This window comes from Vespa velutina, chromosome 15, assembly GCF_912470025.1.
Source record: "Vespa velutina chromosome 15, iVesVel2.1, whole genome shotgun sequence".
Taxonomy (NCBI): Eukaryota; Metazoa; Arthropoda; class Insecta; order Hymenoptera; family Vespidae; genus Vespa; species Vespa velutina.
In genome coordinates this window covers 2844735-2852234 of record NC_062202.1, presented here as the reverse complement: position 1 = coordinate 2852234, position 7500 = coordinate 2844735, and the positions used below count along the sequence as shown (strand labels likewise).

Sequence of the window (7500 nt, the reverse complement as noted above, 5' to 3'; positions counted from 1 at the left end):
CTATCTATCTCTGTCTATCTCTCTATCTCTTTCTCTATCTCCTTGTCTTCCCTTTCCGATCTCGATCCATATCACAATCAGCCTTGTCGATCTCAAACGTACCTCGACATAGCCTGAGGTCAAACATGCAAAATCCATCGGAGCACGTGACTCGAGTACTATGAGAAGGCGTCTCGTCAGACCGAACTCCTCTTCCACTACGTGCCCTTCTAATGCCTCTAACGAGGGTCAAGCCCTAAGGTAGTAACGACTACGTCACTAATCCCACGAGTAGCTTGCAACATTTTCTTAACTCCTATTATACTGTGTCTACAGATATTTAACTTGTTCCCTCTCGTTTAATCTTTAAACGTTTTCTTTTTTTATATTAAATCTTATATTATCTTATATAAATTTTACTATATATCTATGTACAATATATATATATATATATATTCTTTTTTTTTTCAAATGATCGATTTTGTATATATCGTGATAACAGATGTATGAAAGTATTTATACATTTTTTATTTATCATTTATATTATATATAATATATATATATAATTATATATGTGTGTGTATGTGTGTGCGTGTATGTATTGTGTATGCCGCATTAGACTATTCTTCGCCAAACTATTGTCGCCAAATTATTCTTCGATATTTCATCTTAATTTCTTTATTATGTATACACATAACCATTATCGTAAATTTTAAACAATTTATGTTACATCGGACAACGTTATCGTTTAGCTAAGAATCTGACGATTAAAACGATACTTGTTTCAAGTCTCAACGACATTCCGTTCTGAATATATACGTTCTTCTTAAAGATCATTAAATCGATCGAACGTTTTTAAACTTGGGGGGTCATTGACCTGTCGTCGACATTGCCAGCCGAGGTTAAGGGTGGGGGAAGGGGAAGGGATATCCTCCTTTCCAAAAGAAATATATATATATATATATATATATATATATATATATATAGGTCAAATTATATATATAGTAATTATATATGTATTATAGAAATTGTGTATATATATACATATATATATATATATATATGTATGCATGTATGTATGTAGGTCATATGTATATAAGTCAGTTGGTTATGTTTATAACCTATTTTTAGAGCTTTAACGGAGAGTAGACATTTTTTTCGAGAATTAATGTAGGTCAGTATTTATTCCAGGATATTATATAGGTCAGTCTGGTAAGAAATATATACCGAGTGATGTTATCGAAAGGAATACGGCTTCATATATCGGATGTTCAAATTGATCGCAAATTCGAGATTATTTTTCTTTTTTTTCTTTTTCTTATTTTTCTTTTTTTTTTCTTTTTTTTTTTCATATACCGAGTGCCCACGAGAAAAGTATCGCCATATATATTAAGCGTCTATTAAGTGACAACTCACATATATCGGGTGGTAAAAATTTGAAACGAACACGAGAAAAAAAAGAGAGAGAAAGAGAGAAAGAAAGAGAGAGAGAAAGAGAGAGAGAGAGAGAGAGAGAGAGAGAGAAGGAATTGTTTTTTCTTCATATACACGGTATACATTAAGTAATGAATCATATATCGAGCATTCTAAATTGAAACGTACTAGATAGAGAGAAATTTCTTTTTTTCTTTTTCCATATGAATCAAACGTAGGCCGATTAATGAATCCACATATAGGGTGTCGATTAAAAAAAAAAAAAAAAAAAGACGAATTCTTTTAATGAGAAATATTTCGAATGTTTGCGTATCGATCGTAAAAAAGAAGAAAAAAAAAGAACATAAAATATATATATATATATATATATATATATATATATATATGATTTTTAATAGGAAATTCTAATATTTCGAAGATACTAATTTCTTCGCTCGAATAAATTTATCAAAGAGGGAGAACTATTAATTACAGATACACGATAATTTTAGTTTCGATGCTTCGCTTTATGTAATTTCATGAAAAATCATTATCCTTGTAGAGAATACCGAAAAGCCACAAAAACGTTTCTTGATTACACAAAGGCGAATTCTTATGTAATATATATATATATATATATATATATGTATTATATAAAATAGAATAGAATATCTTGATTCGTAAGATCGTCAAAGTATATCAAGGATCTTTCTTACCTATACGTCGATTTAATCGTATTTTAAATATTCCACAAGGACCTCCTTTATTATCATTGCCATAGGTACACCACTTCCCGTGGGTGCAACAAAAACGATTGTGTTGGTTACGAGGTCGAATTGAATTCATGAACACGTGGGAACAACCCTTAGAGAATACTCCTTTTTTTTTTTTTTTTCTTTTTTCCATTGACCTTCTCCCCTCTTTCTCTTTCTCTCTCTCTCTCTCTTTCTCATTCTCTCTCCTATACCTCGTGAAATATTTCACAGATATCGAATAATTCTTAACGAAAGTTTTTTTTTTTGTGACCTTTTTTTTCTACCCTCATAAAATGTTTATTATCATCAATCGAAGAACTTTATGATTGAAAAAAGTGCATTCGAGTGTACGATTTTTTTCATTTTCTTTTTTTTCTTTCCCTTTATTTTTTATTTTTTTTTTATTTTTCTTTTTTTTCTCTTTTTTTTTTTTTTTTTTTTTTTTTTTTAAGACTGTTTACTTCCTTAATCGGATTGCCAATTGATACGTATAAAAATATATTTGTGTGTGTATGTAAAAGTCGATGTATAAACAAAAAAAAATATATATATATATATATATATGTGTGTGTAGAAAAATAAAAAGAAAAAGGATGAAATCATGACGATCTAGTGATCTATAAGTGAGCCGAATATTTTCGAAGAAAGCAGTATCATTGGAGTTCAGAGGAAACCGACCCCTACTGTATGGACAAGTTTAAGCCGAGTCAATTCACGATGAGCTTAAAAGCTGATCTTCCTTTCGATCTCGTCTTCCGTTGGTAGTATTAGACTCTCTCTCTCTCTCTCTCTCTCTCTCTTTCTCTGTCCTCCTCTTTCTCTACTAGCCAGTAAAAGGCTATTCCTTCGACCATCCAAGCAGCCAGCCAGTCTACCAGAGAGATAAAGAGAGAGAGAGAGAGAGAGAGAGAGAGAGAGAGAGAGAGAGAGAGAGAGAGAGAGAGAGAGATAGTGAATCTCTTTGTTGTCCTTCGCAATTTGAATAACGGATTGGAAGGAAGAAACGTAGGATCTCGAATGTTAATTATACGAACCCTATCACCGTCCTTTCTTTCTCTCTCTCTCTCTCTCTCTCTCTCTCTCTCTCTCCTCTCTCTTTTTCCTTAATCTTTTGTATTCCCGTTTTTATATAATACCGAAGAAATTTACTCTCTGTAAAATATACTTATTTACTTTCAAGAAAGAGAAAGAGAGAGAGAGAGAGAGAGAGAGAGAGAGAAAGAGAGATAAGTTCCTTATTGCGTTATTCATACGGCCGGTTATCTCTTAGAAAGTTTATTAAAGTTTAATTTTATCGTGGCACCCTTTATAATTCAACTCTTCTTCTTCCAACTCTTTGAGTAATGCCTATAGAAAGAAAAAAAGAAAAAGGCAAACAAAGAGAGAGAGAGAGAGAGAGAGAGAGAGAGAGAGAGAGAGAGAGATCGTCTTCGTTTTCAAAATGAAAAGAACACTGACCTCAGAGTTGCTGGACAAGATTTCACTTCGTAAAAGTCAATTATACAGAAGATAGGAAATGAAGTATATTTTCTACTATGTACTTCTCTCTCTCTCTCTCTCTCTCTCTTTTTCTCTCTCTTTTTCTCTTTGTCTCTCACGTACTCCTTGCGACTTTTTTTTTTTTTTTTGCCAAGTATTTTATACAGCCTTGGTTTAACAAAGTTTTCGCAGAAATACGCGCATCGGTGGTTTGCTTTCTTATACCACGTACCCTATGTATCCAACTGCCATTACTCTTAAACGAAAGTCAACTTTTTCATTGGACGAAGACAACGAGTAATGTAATTTCAACTTTAGCGCGGATTTAAAGGTCCCGTGGATTACTTAGAGGATTTATTTCGCCTCTGAAGTAATTTGAAGGAGAAAAGATTATAGAAAAAAATAATAACGAAAGGAAAACAAATAGAGAACTTTCTTTCGCGTTATATTTTTTATTTGTCTCCTTTCTTTCTTTTTATTTTTTTTTTTTTTTTTTTTTTTTTTTTTTGTTTTGATTTGATTTGATTTGATTTTGATTTTGATTATTTTTTGTTCTCTTTTTTTCTTCTTCTTTCTTTTTGTTTTTCGTCGAAAGAAACGTACGTATTGTACTTAAGTAAGATGAAAGAAATTAATTTATAGATTTATTGATTTCTATTAAAATTCGATATAATTATATATGATTTAACGAGATAAGAATGTTTATTTAATTTTCGAAATTGGAATAATGTACGTGTATCTTAATTTTTTTTTTTGATTATTATGTTTCAGAGGGAGTTTGTGTCATCGAATTTTTTAAGTGTTACTAAAAGCAAGAAAGCTAAACGGTGTGGTGGCTTTAAAGGATTCGAGAGAGTTGATTAATTAATCCGAAGACAGCTATCATCTTGAGAAGGGTGAGACATTTGAATATTAACATAATCTTTGTTATATTACTATGCTCGTAATATACTTTTACAAAATTTATAAAAATAATTTTATATATATTTATATCAAAATCAAAATCCATACGATATTTGACATGTTAAATGTTAAATTTATACTAATATATAGGATATTAATCAATATTATCGACGAATAAAAAGGGATTAATTTAAATCGTACTTAAATGAAAAAAAAAAAGAGAAAAAAAAGGAGGAAGGAAAAAAAAACAAGAACAAAAAACAAAAAAATAAATCTTACGATCGTTAAATATTTATAATGACGCATATATTAATGGATATTTATTACAAAATCTATATCATTCGATTTTATGTTAATCAATTTCAAACAAATTATCATAAAAGGAATATATTTAAATTATTTTCCAAAAATCCATACGATCGTTGCACACACACACACACACACACACACACACATATATATATATATCACAATAAACTCATTCAGCATTTACCATTAAATCGTAATAACTTAATGATAATAAAATATTACCATAAAAAAAAAAATAGAAGAAAAATAAAAAAGATTAAAACGTTAAGACTTTCGCAAGCTTCGGAAATTTTTCGATCGAAATCTCGAAATTTCGTACTTTCTTTAAATTCTACACAATCTTTCTTTCTCTCTTCTTTTTTAGAAGAAAAAAAAAAAAAAAGATGCAAAAAAAATATGTATATATGTATGTATGTGTATAAGTATTATAGGATGTTTCAAAATAAACTCTCCCAACGTTTATCATTAAATCGTAAAATAGAATTATTTAACAGCGATAAAATCTTACGCCATAGAAAGAAAAAAAAAATAAAAAAAAAAAAAAAAAAAAAAAAAAAAAAAACACCAAAGAGGAAAAAAAAACGAAAGAAGAAAAAAAAAGAAAGGAAACAAAAAAAGAAATAAAGAAAAAACAAATAAAACGTGTTAAGAACTATTGAAACTAAACCGCAGGCTACAAAGTTTCCTCGAACGAGATGTTGGAGCTTCGGACTTTCTTCAGATTGTACACGATCACTCTCTTCTCCTTCTCCCCCCCCCCTCTCTCTCTCTCTCTCTCTCTCTCCCTCTTTAGAAAAAAATAAAATAAAGAAATTCACATACACGCACACATACACACACATATATATATATATATATATATATATATATATATATATCGTAGGATGTCGCATCTCAGATTGTAAGATAGAAGCACGCGTGCATAGAGGAAAAGCTCAGCGTGGAAAAGCTCCTTCGGAAGATGCTTGTAATACGATGGAGAAAGGAACGTTCGCCTTGGGCTCTTTATCGGATTCCCATTGGCACCGAGTTTAAAGCGAGTTCACGAGCAGGGCTTGTTCGCGTTGAACCTTCCACCAACACTCCTCTCACCTCATCCTCCTCCTTTCCCTTGATCTCCTCTTTTCTTACCTCTTCCTTCTTCTTCTTCTTCTTCTTCTTCTTCTCCTCCTCCATTTCTTTCTCCTCCTTCGTCTCCTCCTCCTTCATTTCTTTATCATCCTTCTTCTCCTCCTCCATTTCTTTCTCCTTCTTCTTCTCCTCCTTCTCTTTCTTCTCCTTCTTCTCCTCCTCTTTCTCTTTCTTCTCCTCCAACACCCTCTATCCTTTTCCTTTCACAAATTCCAACTAACAGGATCGACAACGTAGACGCAACCTCTTTCTTACGATAGATATACCTATCCTTTCTCATTTCGATTTTAATATATATATATATATACTTGTAGTATGTATGTGTATATGTGTATGTATGTATGTATGTATGTATGTACGTATGAATGTAGGTATGTATGTATGTACAATACATGTCGTAGATATTTACTCCATTTCTCCAATCTTGAACAATGATTCTCTCAACCTCAGTAGAGTTTCTTTTGGAACGATGTTTTAAAACTCGTAAATCAAAGAAAAAAGAAAAGAAAAAAAGAAAAAAACAAAACAAGTTTCATTCTCTCGAATCGACGAAGTAGAGATTACTCGAATTGTTTCGTTTTTTTGATCCTTATTTTCTTTTCTGTTTTCTTTCCTTTTTTTTTTTCCTTTCTTTTTTTCTTTTTTTTTTTTTTTTTTTATTGTGGTGGTGGGGCAGAGGATTTGAGCATCGAGAAATATTTTGTAATATGCTAAAATATGTTAATATTAAGTTTGTTATAAAGAGTCTAAAGATAGATAGATGGATGGGTGGATGGAGAGGAAGAAAATGAAATCTTTTTTTTTTTTTTTTTTTTTTTTTTTCGGTTTGTAATTTTCTTTAACAATTTCGAGATATTGTCTATGGGTTAATATTAAATACGTTAACGTGTTTGTTAAACCGAAAGTTTGATTCTTTTCAATTTATAAAGTAACCGAATTGTTTTCATTTTTCTTTTCTTTCTCTCTCTCTTTTTTTTTTTTTTTTTTTTTTTTTTTTTTTTTTTTTTTTTTATCAAGAATTTGTAATATGTTAAGGAAATTAATATTAAGTTTAGTTATATGGAGTACAGAAAGGAAGAAAGAGAGAAAGAGAGAGAGAGAGAGAGAGAGAGGGAGAGAGAGAGAGAGAGAGAGAGAGAGAGAGCAAAAGTGAGAGAGAAATGATGAAGTTTTTCTTACATTTTCGTTATTTTTAATTTTCATAAAAATTTTCGGAAAATTGTTTATATAATTAATATTGAATACGTGACTATTAAGTTTCATGGAAAGTAAAGAGAGAGAGAGAGAGAGAGAGAGAGAGAGAGAGAGAGAGAGAGAGAGAGAGAGAGAGAGAGAGAGAGAGAGAGAGAGAGAAGATAAAGTATTCCTTGTATTTCATTTTATTTCAATTTTCTTTAAAAAATACGATAAATTATTATTAATTTTCTATAAACAGTTCGATAAATATTATATTAAAATTAATAGACAGAGATATGAGGCTCCATGTGTCTTCGTTTATTAAATATTATTTCCCTTTGAAACTATTTAAAAA

General features: G+C 30.5%; 1 protein-coding gene across 9 annotated transcripts in view; it reads left to right on the top strand.

The window, feature by feature from the left end:
* The window catches only part of LOC124954354 (neuroligin-3-like), a 172305-nt gene that overhangs the window by 79561 nt on the left and 85244 nt on the right, over positions 1–7500 (top strand). For 7 of the 9 annotated variants that reach the window (XM_047507165.1, XM_047507163.1, XM_047507166.1 and 4 more), the window contains exon 2: positions 4398–4522. The exons of the other annotated variants lie outside the window; for them this stretch is intronic. The gene's annotated coding sequence lies outside the window, so the exon portion shown is untranslated. The remainder of the gene's footprint in view (positions 1–4397; positions 4523–7500) is intronic. 9 annotated transcript variants of the gene reach the window in all.